Below are 18510 nucleotides of genomic sequence, written 5' to 3' on the forward strand. Positions count from 1 at the left end.
TATATTATGCATTGCATAACAAAGTAAACATCGTAAATCACTGCACTACAAACTGAACACTTGGGATTAGCTGCTAGGTCGAGCCACGTGCGGTATGCACATGTGTCCAGTTGACCATCGGATGGAAGCGCAACTGTGTTTTAAGAAACGAGAGTTTTAAAATAATATGAGTTATTTTATTAAAAGTTCAATTAAGCTAGAAACTGCGATATTAAAATTATTTTGATTATATACACTTAACATAAAAATGATTACGGTTATTTTTAGATATTTACACAATTTAACAAACAAGGACCTCCCAATATTTTCAAAATATATCTAGGAGCGCTAGAAAAAAGCAGCCGGCAAGCTTCAGGAGCGCCAGAGAACGTACGTTGAATGAGTTGTTGTACGAGAATGTACGTTGTGAATTTCGTTTTCGATATGTTTAGTGTGAGTGTATTTGAGTCCAACCATTTTTTCACTTGCGTGATTCCTAGATTCGCTATGTTATAAACCTTATTCCAATACTTAGATTTAAATAGTAAAACTGTGTCGTCTGCGTAACTAATTATTTCTCCATCTATTTCCATGCTGCAAACTAATTCGAACCGTACCTACGAAGCGAAGCGTCGTGCTCTGTCAAGCTATCGTTAATAATAGTAAACAACTTTATAATAAATCCGACGGAAGATAAAACGTAATCGTCGTTAAAAACAACGAAAGTTTAACACGTGGTAGTGTTCTCCAGTGACTTTTTAACATTTTACCATTGTTTTTTCAATAATATAAACTATAAAATTCACTGCATCCCAAACCAAAGTGTTGTGTACAACGGATAAAGTGCGCGGATTGGCCGCTTTAATTATGAGCTCACCTTTCAGGGCTCCTATTGGTTGCGTTTGTGTTGTGAATTTGTGATACCCCTTGTTTACAATCGAAACTATCTAAATTCTCTGTATTAAATCCTTTTAAAGTGACAATTGTGCGTCGAAAGAGATTACTCTCATCTCGCAAAATACTTTTTAGTAAACATTTGTGTATTTTTTCTTTTAAATAAAATTATCCAGAACCTACAAAAAAACATATCCGATAATTTCGTGAATAAAACAGAAACTTTTCGGTAAAACCGATAGTGGATTTCGTAGATACATTCATAGTGATAAACTGTTTAAAGTTATTTGTGCTCAATTAGTGCAAATATAAAAAAAATCGTGATATAAAAACTCGATACGGCGACTTTTGTTTTGATTTACATAGAGCTAGACCGATTGCCCACCTACGAATTTTCAGGCGCAAAGCTGAACAGAACTAATACTTTGTTTCAAACATTGTTTTTTTTTTTTTTATGTGTCCTTATAAAGTAGTGTTTAATAATGAATCGTCCTAAAAAACGACACATAAGCACAATGATGTCTCCTAGTCCAGAGGATATAGGAGGAAAGTGCGTCACGATTGAGGATGCGGATGAAAACAGCTCGGTTACGTCATCCAAAGGCTCGGACGTCACCAAAGCGGAATATCCTTGCGCTTCAGGAGTAGATGTGCTCAATGAAACCCAAGCACATTTGACAGCTCTTCAACTTGTGTTAGCAGAGAAGCAATCTTAGGTCTCAAAAGACCAGCAGCTGAGGATCGCTAGAAACGTATCGGAAGTTTTCAGATCCGTATCTCAGCTGTTGTTGGAGCGAGAGACGATGCGTGCGGATTTAGCTACAGTTACAGCACAACTTAGAATGGCAGAAATAAAAATACGCCACGAGAAGAGGGAAAAAGGCACCTTGAGCAAAAAATCATACAATTAGAGTCTGATCTCGGGCCTGTAATGCGGAGAGTGGCAGTGGCAACGGAGGCTACCCTCTCTTTTGCTGACATTGCCCGAAAACAGCCATATGATGCTCACCAACCCCCACCAATCACTCAACAAGGACATCGCGTCGGACCACCAAGACCTGCCGTTTGCATCTTTCCAACGGATGCGGACGCCACAAAGGACAGTGACGGTACGAAAAAAATGATTGAAGATACAATTCGGCCATCTGAACTAGGCGTTCGGGTCACGGGAATAAAAAAAATAAGAAATAAAGGCATCCTGATCAATACGGCAACCACGGGCGAACAACAAAAGCTATTAAATGCACCTTGCTTCGACAACTCGAGCAAACTGAAGGCCCGACTACCGTCAAAGCGTCTACCGAGACTGATATTCTTTAATGTTCCCCGGGACCTGACCGACGAAGATTTTTTAAGGATGGCTCTCACTGGTATTCCCAACGTTGAAGACATTGAAGAAACTATTGCAGGCTGTAAACTAAGTCACCTGGCTGGTGCTCGCACAGGTAACGCTTGTCACCGTATCTACGCAGTACCCGCTACCGTACGTAAATTTCTAGTCGAGCAAGAGAAAGTATTTATAAGCTGGACTATTTGCCGCGTCCGAGATTTTATTGGCCTTACTGTCTGCACCAAATGCTACATGATTGGTCACTCATACAAGTATTGCAGAGATACCAAACCCACATGTGGACATTGTGCTCAACAGAATCATACTGGTGAGTCCTGCCCAAATTCCACCATCAAACCAGTTTGCGCGACATGCACCAGATTTGGTAAGCCTGCTGATCACTCAACTGGAGATAGGGACAACTGCCCGGCCTACACGCTGCACTCAAGAACGACCTTGCAACTATAGATTATGGAGTGTAACATACATGAGCATAAGTGCCTCACCATCGAGAATTATAATCCCGTGACGAACTGTCTACGAATAATGTATATGAACGCGAGAAGCATCCGTAATAAGTTTGATGAGATCGAAGAAAAAGTAAGAAGTTCGCGGTACATTGTACACGTGCTCGTCATTACGGAAACGTGGCTTAAGATTGGAGAGGAAAAGTTTTACTCCCTGAATGGTTACAAAAGTGTTTTTGCTTCTCGCCCCAACGAAGGAGGAGGCGGCGTAGCAATATATGTGATTGATACTATGAAGTGTGCAATTATTGAAAATTTCTCAAATGAAAATTCCTTTTTAGGTATAACGCTTAGTAGCAGTGATAGGAAACCAGTTAACATCTATGCTATCTATCGAAAACCCAACAAAAATATGCAGGATTTTCTAATACATCTAGAAAAAATACTGAACGAAAGTAGACAAGATACATTAATATTCGGAGACTTTAACATTTACATATCCATATCCACACACTCTTCATTAAATTTTTGCAACATCTTACAATCTTACAATTTTTCAATACATAACAAAACATTTCCCACGAGAGTCACTGATACAAGCTGCACCTTAATAGATCACATCTTATCAAATAGGCAAAACATTCAGACTACTATATCGAATATTGATGATCCACTTAGTGACCATAATATACTTATTGTTGATTATAAGAACAACTTAAAAAAATGTTTTAATAATAGAACCAAATCCCGGATTACGAGACCTATCATCAACAGTATGTCAGTAAAATCCTATCTTCTTGATAACAATTTCACGATCAACTTAAGCACCTCAGAAGACCCTTTTAAAAGTTTCAATTATCACATTAAAAAGGCAATAGAATCAGGTACAACTACACCAAAAACAGGATTAAGAAGTCGGGTACAACTGAATACTCCGTGGTTTGATTCCAAATTAAATACATTAATCAAAGAACGAAACCAGATTCACAAGCAGTTGAAACAAGACCCTGGTAATCTTACTCTTGTAACACTTAAAAAGAGATTGAGAAATACCATTACTAAATATAGGCGAAATCTAAAACACAAATATTATGCGAACAGCTTTCAACAAAACCAAAATAACCCCACTAAAACCTGGAAAATCATAAACTCTATTCTATCAAACCGAACACATAAACCAACTAACGAAATAGAATCCCTCGTGGTAAATGACTGCGTAATTAAGGATCCGAGCCAAATAGCATCCGCATTTAATGAGTTTTTTCTCTCAATAGAAAAAAAGCTAGCAGCTACCATTCCGTCATTCCCGGATGACTGTAATACCGTATTTGTGGAACCGAAGGCTTGCCAATCCTTGTACATGGCTAGGACAAACAAAGATGAGGTACTGAGGATCATCTCTAAAACTAAGCTGAAAGCAGCACCGGGACTCGATGGAGTAACACCATCAGTTCTTAAGACTTGTAAAGAAGAATTAGCGGGTCACCTTACAGAACTTTTTAATTGGTCACTGTCCTCGGGAAAGTTTCCAAATGAATTAAAGTTAGCGAAGATAATACCTATACACAAAGGAGACTGTAAAACATGTTTCTCTAACTACCGTCCTATATCACTTCTATCGGTTTTTTCAAAAGTATTTGAGACCATAATCAAAGATAGACTCCTAAAATACATATCTGCGAATAATATCCTTACACCACAACAATATGGCTTTCGGAAAAATTCTAGTACTCAATGTGCCGCCTTTGATTTTATCTCCAACCTTCAACAGTATATAGACCAGGGTGAATATGTGGCAGCCATATTTATAGATCTCAAAAAAGCCTTTGATACGGTCGATCATGAAATACTCTTAAAGAAATTGGAATATTTGGGAATTGTTGGGAAGCCCCTAAATCTTCTCCGAAGCTACTTAGATGATAGATTTTGTCTTGTTGAAGTCAAAGGTGTCTCGAGTGGCTTAGGTAAAATCACATGTGGAGTGCCACAGGGATCAATTCTTGGGCCTCTGCTTTTCTTGCTATATGTCAATGACATAACTAAATGTGGTATCTCTGGAAACCTCCAACTTTATGCGGATGACACTGTAATCTATTATCACAGTACAAGCCTGAGTGACCTGGAGTCTCAAATGAATGTAGATGTCTCAATTCTAGCTAATTGACTGCGTACTAATAAATTGAGCCTCAATATAAAAAAAACGCACTACCTAACTTTCGGTAATAAGGATTATGTGCCCATGAATATCACACTTGGAACTGAGAAGCTCCAAAATATAGAAGTCACGAAATATTTAGGGCTATTAATAGACTCTAAACTTTCGTGGAATTCCCATGTTGAGCATGTGAAATCTAAAATATCCCCAATAACCGGCGTACTGTACCGACTCCAAGGTCTTCTCTCTACATCTCTACTAAGGGCCACATACTATGCGATGATTCACTCCCATCTGAGTTATTTAGTTAGTATCTGGGGCACTATTACTAAAAAACAAATATCAGAAATACAAGTGATTCAAAATCGAGCAATAAGGAATATCTACCGTCTACCGTGGGATACACATATCAAAGATATATATTTAAAGACAAACATACTTCCTTTTACGGTTCTACCTAAATACAATATCACTTGTACAATATTTATTTATTTATTTATTTCTTTCACGCCTATTAAGGCTTTTACATACATATATATAAAAAATATTTACGAAATTATACATGAAAATAGTGCAGGAAACGACTATTAATACAATTGCAGAAAAATAAATATAAAGTCAAAATATCACTCAACTTGATCTACACAGAATGCAGGCACAACATATAAAATATCCAAAATATTTTTTCTGTTTCAGTTGACAAAATTATTAAATGTTAGTCAAATCAAATTAAATACCTTTATTAAAATATTCCACTACTCGATGAAAAAAAAAACTTCAATAGGGTATGCTTATATATTGAAATTGATGTACTAAATATATCAACAACATCTGAGTATTTGTTTCCTAGCTGTTGAATCCGTCGCATAGGAGTATGATATTGGGACGTTGACATAGAATTGCTACAATAATATGGTAGGTACTGTCTTGAAACCGACCTGCTTGGAGTATGAAAAGAGATTACATTACAAGAGATTATATTACAAATCATACATAGATCCTCACACACTAACATCAAACCAGCATTTAATTCAGACATACACCAGCACAAAACACGGTCCCAAAATCTTATACACCTAGCATCGTCTACCCACACAACAAAATTTGGTATTAACTCATTACAATATATTGCATATAGACAATACAATGCATTACCTAATGAAATAAAGCAATCAGTAACTAACAAAAAAATATTAGTTAAAACGCTTAAAGATTATTTCCTGAAAATGTTTTTAAACCAGTGAATTTTCGCTCGCTTTCATATGTTGGTTTACTATGTTTCATGTGTATAGATGTCTCTCAGTATTTCTAAAATCTCTATTCTTAACAATGTATTTTTCCTTTTTTATTTATTTTTCTTTTCCTTTTAAATATGTTGTATTTTTTTAAAAGTGTAATATCCTTGTAAAATGTATTTTATATGTCTGTACTTCCCGTAATGAGTTTTATCTCAACTCATTGGGAATAATGTGTTACTTACCATGTTTTTTGTAATACATTATAAATAAATAAATAAAAATAAAAAAAAAGTTCATTTATGTAAATTATGAAAAGAACGGGCCCTAGTATGCTTCCTTGTGGAACTCCGTGTGTAATCGGCAGTGGTTTGCTAGTATAGTTATTAATTTTGACTTGTTGTGTTCTGTCGCTCATGTAACTTTTTAATAGTTGTAGTTCTTTGTCTTTGATACCTTACATTATACATTTATTTTACACATATGGGTCAAGATCCCTTTAAAATTCATCATAACACTCACTTTAGGCGAGTTAGAAAAGAGGTTTCCATAAAAGTTTTCTGTGAAAGGTAATTCCCCACAAGAATTTACGATATTTGTTTCCCAACAGTAATTTGTCAAATCCTTGTAGGGGCAGTTATTAGGAAATTTCTGAAGGAAGTAATTCCCCACAATATTTATTCAACTCCATGGGAGGGTAGGTTGTAAAATAACTCATAAATATTTAATTTTTGGTCCCAGTATAAACTACTTATGAGTTTTTTGGAACAAGGTATTTTGTGGATTTGTCCAAAGTACAAAGTACCACATGAAAATACTGGGTTCTTTTACTGGCTACGATAAAAACGCCTCTCCTAGTAGTAGTTCAATATATATTTATCATTTTCCAAGAAAAAAAGAAGATTAATAAATTTATATTTTATGCAAAACATAAAAGAATCGTGACTCCCTTTTTATCAGGACAAAGAAATTCTCTTATCCGATAATGAATTCATGACCAATTATGATCTTGAATTTAATTTCTTAATATAAATGTATAAATGTAACTCTAAGTAAAGGAAATAAAAAATTCTGTGTTCTTCAATTTTCTGTTAAAAGCAGAGAAATTACAAAATTCGATTATGTCTTAAAAAGCACGTCTTCATATTTCATATTTGATAATCTAAAATTTAGATTTAATTTAATGACGAGTTGTTTAGAAGAATTCTAATAATTCTACAAATTCAAAATTAATATTCATGTTCAGTAAAAGATTTTTTTCAAGTTCTGTTATTATTTCAGTTCTGTAAAGCTACTAGCCTAATAATACATTCTAACAGAATTTTAATAGGACTTTCACAGAACACGCAAAATGAACGTTCAAATTCTCCGTAACAACCCTTTCCGATAAATGATTTTAAATCAAATCCTTTATTTAAAGAGTTTCAAATTTCAAGTCATTGTAGATTATTTTTTAGACAGATTAATTGTTTATCTTGGAGCAAGATTTTACATTACTTGCGCTGTCCTGAAAAAATGAGCAGTAAAGAAAGATACTTTAACCCATTACCTCCATGACGATGTCTATAGGCATCAAAAAAATAGATGAAAAGTATGATTTTTTTTCACTATGAATAAAGCTAAATCCCACCAAGTTGTTATGCAGCATTTACAGAATGGTATGTTAGCTTTCAAAAATTAACATAATTTAATAAATTTTATTAATTATTCTATTTTTAATATTTTTTTTACTAAAGCCCTGAAAATAGACCCATTTTGCGAAAAAAATGTAAAAATTTAAAACGGAAAAAAATAAAACATGTGTGAATCACATATTGTTATCAAAAGATGAAATAGTCGACAACACTGTTTCAACATAGTATTATATGCATAAGATGACCGCTGGATGTCACTAAAATCAGGTGATGCCTGCGCGCAACGCTTGGAGGTTAGCTGTGACAGTGTTTTCATATGTTTTTGGTTGGCTTGCCTTCAAATAATACGGTTTTGTTGTGTTTTTATGGGTGATTTTTATTAAAAATTATATTTAGCCTGCAGTTTTCGGATATTTTTAAACAGAGAATGTTGATGAACAGACGGACGAAGAGCTGATTGACGATGATTTGATGGCATATCACGACTTGACTGGAATCAGCCTTTGACATCCTCTGGTGCGAGTCGTAATACCTTGCGAATATCTATTTAAAATGCACCACCAGCCAAAAAATTAAAACTACAGTAAACTGTTGCGTTCCTGAACCGCTAAATGTGGTGCATAAAGATATGTACGAAAAGCTGAAGTCTTAAGCTTTTCAAGTGTTTTCATTATTCTTTGATGACGAAGTGATTCAGTTTATTCTTGAGAGGACGATCAAATACGCTCGATTTAAAACCAATACCGAATTCCAGTAAGATATATACAAATTGAAGCGTTTTCTTGGTTTCTGTGTTGACCGGCTACAATACATTGCCATCTACCACAGATTATTATTCGTCTGACCCGACCTTGGGTGTAAGCGTCATCAAAAAAGGAACCAACGTCCACATTTCGAGCTTATAAAGCGCTATATACATTTTTACGATAACAACAATCTAGATATAACCGCTGTCGGTTATACTTATACCTTAGCCATTCTGTAATGGCTAAGGTATGATAATGACTAACGTTCCATCTTTATTTGTATTTGATGTTTTTGCACACAAACTTTCCATCGACGAGCAAATGGTGCCATATTTCGGTCGACATTATTGCAAGATGTACATTAAGAATAAGCCAATCAAAGTTGGCTACGAGATTTGGTGTCTTGCTTCCTCCGAAGGCTACCTGTTTCCAAGCTATGCCATATTCCTGAGCATCTGATACATATGACCCCGTATTAGGTAAAAGATTATCCTTCGTACTGTCTATGATGGAATATATAGAGTTCCCCGCACGCCATGAGTTATTTATGGACAATTTCTTCACATCTCACCATTTGATGTGTATCCTGAAGGATAAGAGAATGTGCGCTACTGGCATATGTAAGCCAGTTCGCTTCCCTAACCTTGAAGCTTCAGGCAAGTTGAAGACAGGAAAGTAATTGCCTAAAGGTAACATTTTCTTCTATATTTCCCTTGCGCATAGCGAACATTTACGTAGCAGGTGAATTTGATGCGGTGGTAGACGTAGAAAGCCAAATCTTCATATGCCGTTGGTTAGGACAACCGTGAAGTAACAGTGGCCACGAACAATGATCGAATGGAGCCAGTAAGTCAAGTGCAGAGTTGGCAGAAATTGAAGAAAGACAAAAAAGGCAAAGTCTTGAAGGAAACATGCAAAAATAATCGGGTGCCCAGCGTGCCAACACGAAATTATAATTTGGGAATGGGTGGGATAGACCTCCATGATAATGGTATACAAAATTATCGGGTCAACATTCGGTCAAATAAGTGGTACTGGCCTTTATTTGCATCTTGCCCGAGCAGCATTCTTTTAAATGGATATAAGTTGCTATGCTTCTATAGGAAGTACGAGCATGATATGGGGAACCAGATGACTAGGCGACAGAGAAAACCTTCCCAGAAGGCATTCCGTGTGGAGGTTAACCGAACTCTTTTATTGTCTTTTGCAAATCAGGTCAATGCCTAATTCGGAGACTCTCGTGTGAAGGAAGATGGGAATCGTGTGCGTCGAATGCAAGAATTTCATTTGACATATCGTGGCGAATCTCGAATTCGTTGTGCTCTATGTAAAAAAAATCCAGCAGTCTATCGATGCCGGGCCTGCAACCGCGCCCTTCATTTTGACTGCTTCGAACGGTATCACTTAGAGAATAATTTGGTTAGTTTTCCTCATTCTAGAAGGTTTTTTCTAGTATTGAATTTTTTGTTATTTTGTGTATTTTCCATTAATAAATTGTATTTTCATTGAATTATAAACAATTGCAATTATTTTTTTTAAATTATCAATATAAATCATACAGCTTACTACATTTTACCCATACTTGACGTAAATTTTGCTAAGGGGGGTTACCTCCAAGCGTTGCGTTTAGGCATCAATTTTTTAGACGCTCCGGTGAGAGGGTGGGCGGGCGGAAAATTCTAAAACTGATTTTGGGCTCTCCTTTAAGTCTATACTATCGGGTTATAATGATGATTCAAGTTTATAAAAATAAAAAATAAATCATGGAGGTAATGGGTTAAGCTCGTTTTTGGAGGACAGCACTGTGTCTTAAAAATCTTTCTTGTTGTGATGGAATATTTCGATATTTTAAACTTTTTTATTTTTTAAATAATATTTTAGTCCAATGAATGGAGTAGGCTACGAATAAATATTTTATTGTCTACGGTCGCGCCGTTTTTAGTTTCCTCTATCCTCGTCGATGGTGTATGACGTACTTAAGAGTCGCAATTTTTCGATAGTGTAAATGTGTAGACATCAAAAAAATAAGACATCACCAAAAGGGTAGACACAATCTTCCTTAAAATCTACTTCAGTCCTGTTTTTTTTATCCTATACCTATACCCCCATCCTTCCCACACTCCTCAACATATCTTGTAATAAAATGACAACACTAATATTGTCGCACTGGAATAATTAATATTAGCAGAATGTTAACATTTTGCAAAGATTATATTCTTCCTAGTATGGCCCGTACATCACTCAATCCCTATCATCGCTATGAGAGAATATTCTTTACTCTAATATTCTATATTTCTCCATGGCGGAAGCACTTCTTGCAAGTAGTGATGGGAATGATCGAAATATTTATATATTCGAATGAATCGCTCGGAGTGCGGGAGCAATAGCTACGGACAGGGGCAAAAATTTTTCCGTCGGGGGGGGGGGGGGGGGGGTAGGATTCGAAAATAGAAACTCGAATATCAAGACTATTCCTATCGTTGTTTGCATATTCCGGTTGTAATTTATTTATTGTATGGCAATATTTTTGGTAAGCAGGTACTAGCGAAATTTCAATCACTAATTTTCATTCCTGGCAATGATTCCCTTGTTGTCTGCTAGCAACATTAGTATTATTCCTGTTAGCCACGAATTTCAAATATGTATGTATATGCAATTAACATTTTTATAAATAATTAATAAGATTCGAATATCTACATACGTACAATTAAAATAAATTATTATACAAGTTTTTTAAGTACAAAGTTTACTTATAGTACTATTTACTACAGAAAGCGTTTCATTTTAATTACTTACTAAGAGACACCAATGTTAATTTCATTCATGTTAATTTCAAATAAATTAAATATATTTGTTCGTAGCATAGGTAGCAGATATATTATGTTTATATGAACGAACACATGTCACTTGATGAGTTTAATATATACTGAATATTGTATACTGCCCGAAGAAGCTACGGTTGTAGTGAAACCCGATCAGCATTAAATATAAAAATGGTGTTTGCTAAGTTATTGGTTTATTTTATTTTAAATATACACAACCCGAATGTCCCGAATAGATGATACATAACCTAAAAATAACATAGGTAGGTATTAAACCTTCAATTGTGAAAAACTATCACCATGAAAATCTTTTACACATAAACTATACCTACTGGAAACGTAAATCGTCACCTAAAAGTATTAATTCATAATTTACAATTCACACACGAGGTTGATTATAACATCAACATGCTTCAGTAGGCAGCCAACAATGTACTTATAAAATATTTCGTTTGTCAAGCAATCCGAGATATTTTGACATCTGGAAATATAACCTCTCGAATGTGAGAATCGATTTGCGTTTTCGAACGAATTCTGACAGTTTGAAAACGATTGTCTCGGACTGAACATTCGAATGATTCCTGACATTTCAGAGCGATTGTCTCGATTCCACTTTCGATAACATTTGAAAACGATTATTTCGGACCGTGCATTCGAATTAATTCTGACCAATCACAACGCTTGGCTGGCATCGATTATTTCTAACCAATCACAGCGACGACTTTCGATGACGTTTCAAAACGATTGTCTCGGAGTTGCATTCGAATTAATTCTGACAATGAATCGAGATATTTCGAATGGTAAAAAAGATCGATTAAGCCATCGATGATTCATCGATTCCGCCCATCGCTACTTGCAAGTGATATTACTACAAAAAAATACTAACATACTGGGCTTATATGTTAATTAATTTGAAAGATTTATTATCAACTTTACGAATAAAAATTGTCTATGACTTCATTACTGTTCATTATTGTTGACACATGCTTTCTCAGCTTTCTTCACCTTCAGGCATTTCTTCCTGTTTCCAATCTCCGTTTTACACACGTTGTTTAATTTGTCATCTCATTCTTGTGATAGTTATTGGTGAGTTCTAATGCTTTAGAAAAGGAATCCATTTGGGGTTTTTAAGAAACATTTAGATAATCAAGACGTCATATTTCCTATTTTTATTATATAATTTTAAAGACATTGATAAAAATTATACCGGATTATAAAATTATGGACTTCTCGACTTATTATTTGGATAATAACGGAACGACAAAACCGATGGATCTTTATATATGGAGTCATCTAATCATTGACAACGATTTTGACAGAATATTCCAAGTGAAACAAAATATTCAAAGCTCATACAAATAAGAATTCCGTAACAACAATGTTCTGTTTCAGGTATATTTGTTTGGGCTTGAACTAATAACCAAACGCTACCACAGCAGTGACATGGATTTATTAAAGTCAGATACTGTTTCCATCAATACGGAACCAGGGCCCAAGGAAGAAGGTGGATGTGAAATGCCGCATACTGATATAAATTTTGACCTCTCAGATGTAAAGAAAGAATGTTTGTACAATTTAGAGAGTACTCGGACAGCCAGTTAGTTTCATGGCATATTTTATGAAAAATATTTAGATATTCGGAATACGAATCGGATTTGAATTGTCAGGCAGACGAGACATGAGCTTGTTCACAACGTCCTCTCTTTCCATAAATACGCCTATTTGGTATTTACTGTAAATGAATCTTTGCCGAAAACAGCCAAACTACAACACTCTTTGAACATAATTTTTTTCTCTTCTGAATACCGCGCAAGAGTCCCAACTGCTCCCAGCCTCGTGGAGCAATTGGGTATTTTGTAAGGCTGAAGGTAGTAGGAAGGAGATAGGCAAGTGGAAGGTGGGAAGATCCTGGCTATTCAGATCTGGTCACCAAACCCGGCCCAAGCCATTTCAATCGATGTTTTAGGTGTTAATGTAAATATTCTAATAATAAGTTTACTTTTTTTTTGTAAATGTTATTTGAAAATCGATGGTCAATGTACGTACTGATTTCTAGGTAGCATTTATGTGGAGACAGTTCCCATAAATACGGAACTTGGACCCCGAGAAGTAGATAAGGGGGGATTTCCTCATATAGAAATTGATATAGACCTTCCTGATGTTAATAAGGAATGCTTACAACGCTTTGAAAGAATTACCCAGACAGCAGGTAAAATCAGTTTTTTTCTTAAATTAACTAATTTGTGCCATCCTATTTTGTATGCATTTTCGGTACTGTTTAATAAATGTATAATTTGTAAATTTACCAACAGATCTGAAGACACATCCTGTGGAAAAACGATTCTCTTGTCCCCATTGTAACAATTCTTATTCTCACAAGTCAAATTTCAAAAGGCACTTACGCACTCATACTGGGGAAAAACCCTTTTCATGTTCTGAATGCAACTATTCATATTCTCGAAAGGAACATCTGATGAACCACATGCTAACTCATAGCGGAAATAAACCCTTTTCATGTTCCGACTGCAATTACTCATGTTCTCGAAAGGAAAATTTGACGAGACACATGCTGACTCACAGTGGAGAAAAACCCTATTCGTGTTCCCATTGCAGCAATTTATATTCTCAAAAGTCTCATCTGACGAGCCACATGCTGACTCACAGTGGAGGAAAACCTTTTTCATGTTCCGACTGTAATTATACATGTTCTCAAAAGGGAAATTTGACGAGACACATGCAGACTCACAGTGCACAAAAACCTTATTCATGTTGATTACAACTACCCATATTCTCAAATGGACATTTTAGGAAACAATTGCCTACCCACAGAGGAGAAAAACCTTCTTCTTGTGCCTGTATGGACCATCTAACGAGCCATATATTGGAGAAAAACCTTTTTCATGTTCTGACTGCAATTATTCGTATTCTCAAATGGAGATTTGAGGAACCACGTTTGGACATAATCTTTTTCATGTACCGAATGCAATTGTTCACTTCTCATAGAGTAAGGTATCTGGAGGTCAGTTTGTCTACGAGTGACGGATGTTCAATTCAATTCAATTTATTTATTCATTTCAAAAACATTAAAAAATTGTTAATTAATTAATTTCAATGCGTTTTTAAAATATTTTTATAATAAGAATTCTTAGATTAATATAAACAGTGTGTATGTCAACTAAACCAGCGATAATAGAGCTTGCCTTTAAAATGAAGCTTCATTGATGCAAAAAATGACGATATCCGAATTGATTCTGTTCAACAGCAAGATTGTTCTCCCCACAGACATGACCATTGGCAAGTTAGTTCTGCAGGCCGGGAGATAAAAGAGTCTATGTTGTCGGTGACGTAGATAACCATCGGGCACATAGAAATGAATGCTCTCCAGGATGACCGAGTTTTCAAACCATCCACGAATCAGTCTAAAGAAATGTGTAGCAATGCGCACATCTCTGCTGACCCGTAGATAGTTCATTCCGAGCATACCCAAAAGAAAGTCAGTGGGATAGAGCCACAGGTAGTAGGCATACTCCCTCGTGTAGAAAAATCTCAAGAATTTCTTCTGAACTCTCTCCAACATGAGAGAATACTTTACCTGGTGTGGACTCCAAATCACCGACCCACTTTTAAGTCTTCTCCTTACTAAGGAATTAAATAAAAATATAAGCACCCGGTTATCTCTAAAATTCCTTGCAGTGCGTAGAACAAAGTCCAGAATTCTAAGTGAAGTGCTACATGCCACCTCAATATGAGCATGAAATTTTGTAGCAGTTCCTTACTACCCGCTACATTTCAAGATTATTCGGAGTATGTAAACACTGAACTCTGGCAAGAAGATAGGAGACGGCAACTCGAGCGGGCCCGGTCTGGCAGTACCAAATCAGCCACCGCCGGGGACCGGCGCTTCTCAGGAAGACACAGCGAACGCTACAAACGACATTGGACGAACATTTCGTGACATCGATCTTCTGGTGAAGAATGACGCGGCATATTATAATCGTTTTGCTGGTCGTTGCTTTTCTCAACTAAATTTAACATCATGTAAAATGATGTTTGGCGCCCTCATCTCTTTATAACAGGTTAGAATACTTCACTTCACACACGTTTATGTTACTAATTTTGATCATTTTTAGTCACACCATTTATCATTGCTACCTATGTTTTAAAAAAATCCGTTGCGCAAGATCTTCGATCTCACGCACACGCCCTGAGATTAAAAATTCAATTATGTAAATTTAGAGTTCTCTAGTTTTGCTCTGGTTTTTGTACGCTGTGGAAATAAATGAAAATGTTGTAATTCATATCTCTTTGTATTACTTCATTTACATCATCATGGTTCCTATTGAGGGATTAAATCCCCTTATAATGGCGCTCCAACGTGATCTTCTCGGATATTTATTTTAATATTTTAATTAGGTTAGCATTTTGGCTTGGCATTTTTTTCGTGTGTGACATAGTATTTGGCCTGTTCTTCGTGTTTTATAATGTCGTTTGGAGTGTGTCTTCCTGGATTGCGTCGTCCCCTAGCTGAGTTTCTCAACTTACGCCGATTCTATTAATTACCACAACTTCAACTCACTTCATACACGAAGTTTGGTTTTTGACCAAATTTTATTATTTAAAATTCTTAACAATGGCCTCGACTCACCAGAGCTAATGAATTTAATAAATATTCATATTCCAACAAGATCAACACGGCAATCCCATTTGTTTCATTTACCTACATGTAGAACTAACTTAAGAAAAAATTCACCAATTCCACGTATATGTGCCCAATATAATACTAAATTTCAAAACATAGATATTTTTAGCAATACACTTCACAAATATCGATTAGAAGTAACTCGTACGATCGAAAATTAATACTATAGTATGGAATGTATCCAGAGCATCTCCTATCCTCATCCTAAATTCCTATTCCTCCCCTCCTCACCTAAAATATATATATATTTTTTTTTTTATATAATAAAACTGCATCTCCAATCAATATTAATATAGGAGACTTTTTTGGCTTGACTGTTTTTAACACGTATATATTTATATTTGTATTTTATGTATAAGCTGTTTGTCTCTTACCAATAAATAAATAAATAAAGCCGGATCTCGGACCCCGACAAGACGAAGCGGGGCTTACTTATATGAAAATCGATATAGACCTGCTGGATGTTAAAGAGGAATGTTTGGAACGCTTTGAAAGAATTACCAAGGCAGCAGGTAAAACCAATTTTCATGGTATACTTGAAAAATTTGGCCTCTCCTTTTTTTAACGTTTCTACGAACTTACTTCGCTTATTTACTTTAAGTTTAACTGAATCATTTTCACCCATGTTTTTTTTTCAAATTTGTCGACAGATCTTCAGACGCATTTTGTGGAAAAAGGATTCACTCCTCCCCATCGCAACTACTCCTCTCCTAAGTCAAATTTCGCAATGAACTTTCGCACACATGTAAGAGAAAAACCTTTTTCTTGTTCCAAGTGCAACTATTCAAATGCCCAAAAGCGAAATTTAAAGAAACACATGGTAATTCACAGTGGAGAAAAACTTTTTTCATGTACCCTGTGCAACTATGCGTGTTATCGAAAGGGTCAACTAAAGTTCCACATGCTGACTCACAGTGTGGTAAAACCTTTTGAGTGTTCCGTATGCAACTATGCATGTTATCGAAAGAGCGACCTAACGAGCCACGTGCTGACTCACAGTGGAGAAAAACCTTTTTCATGTTCCCTGTGCAACTCTGCGTGTTATCGAAAGGGTCAACTAAAGATCCATATGCTGATTCACAGTGGAGAAAAACCGTTTTCATGTTTAGAGTGCAACTATGCATGTTATGGAAAGGGTGAACTGAATAGGCACATGCTGATTCACAGTGGAGAAAAACCTTTTTTATGTTCCGCTTGCAACTATGCATGTAATCAAAGGGGTCAACTGAAGAGCCATATGCTGACTCACAGTGGAGAAAAACCATTTTCATGTTCCGTCTGCAACTATGCATGTTATGGAAAGGGTCAACTGAAAAGCCATATGCTGACTCACAGTGGAGAAAAACCTTTTCCATGTTCCGTGTGAAACCATGCGTGTTGTCGAAAGGGTCAGCTAAAGAGGCACATGCTGATTCACAGTGGAGAAAAACCTATTTCATGTTTGGAGTGCAACTATGCAAGTTTTCAACAGGGTAACCTGAAGAGACACTTGCTGACTCACAGTTGAGAAAAACCTTTTTCATGTTCCTTGTGAGACTATGCATGTTATCAAAAGGGCCAACTGAAGAGCCATCTCTCACTTCATAGGAAAACGTCTTTAATATTCCGTGTGCAACTTTACATGTTATCTGAAGTGCTACATGCTAACTCACGGTGGAGAAAAACGTTTTTCATGTCCCGTGTAAAACATTTCATCTTATCAAAACGTCCATCTAAAGACCCACATGCTGACTCACAATGGCGAAAACCTGTTTTATGTTCCAAGTGCACATATTTATGTTATTATAAAGGCAATCTGAAGCGTACGTTGAGTCACTACGGTGAAAACTTTTTCTTGTTCCTTGTTCATCTATGGATATTCTAAAAAGCCACACGCTGACTCACAATGGCGACAAACCTTTTTCATTTTTCAAGTGCACATATTCAGATTCTAGGAAAGGCCACCTTACCCCCCATATAGAACATTGGTTTCAACACGTGCTTACTCAGAGCGGAGAAAATACCTCTTTTCTTATTCCGAGTGCAACTATGCAAGTCAACAGAGGTGCGGGTCGCGATGGAACGTTTTTCCTTAGATCTGCTGCGTTGTCATTGTGTGTGCGGCTTACCATAATATTTAACCCTTTTTTCGCTGACGTTGCGAAAACGCAACAGTTTGGTTGCTGGGTCATATTTTGAGAACTTGATAAGGATTCACCATTATTCTTTCAGTTACTTATAGAAAAATTTTGACTTTACCGTAAGAACTTAACCACTGGAGCGACCACGCGATATAAATATTTTTGCCTCGATTGCTCGAGATATACAGACGATAATTTTTTTTTAATTTTTCGCCAACATTAAAAAAAAACATAACTTAGAATTTTTACATGAAGTCATACAAACTTATTATAGTGCTATATAGCCAATGAGTTAACCTGTATTTTAATGTTTGTTTCATTTTTGTAGGATTTATACAAAAAATATTTAAAAAATCGTAAAGTTTATAATCGTGTGAATCCTGCGTATTTTTTACATCGAAACTGCTGTGACAGGTACTTTTTCGAGTC

General features: G+C 35.9%; 1 long non-coding RNA gene across 1 annotated transcript; it reads left to right on the top strand.

The window, feature by feature from the left end:
- Window positions 1-12272: 12272 nt before the first annotated feature.
- Window positions 12273-13412, top strand: LOC149416051 (uncharacterized). Its single transcript, XR_016303595.1, has 3 exons — window positions 12273-12348; window positions 12655-12859; window positions 13319-13412. It is a non-coding gene; the product is annotated as an uncharacterized LOC149416051 (long non-coding RNA).
- The last annotated feature ends 5098 nt before the right edge of the window (window positions 13413-18510 follow it).

Source organism: Hesperophylax consimilis, chromosome 17 (genome assembly GCF_061612785.1).
Source record: "Hesperophylax consimilis isolate HC1 chromosome 17, BYU_Hcon_1.0, whole genome shotgun sequence".
Lineage (NCBI taxonomy): Eukaryota > Metazoa > Arthropoda > Insecta > Trichoptera > Limnephilidae > Hesperophylax > Hesperophylax consimilis.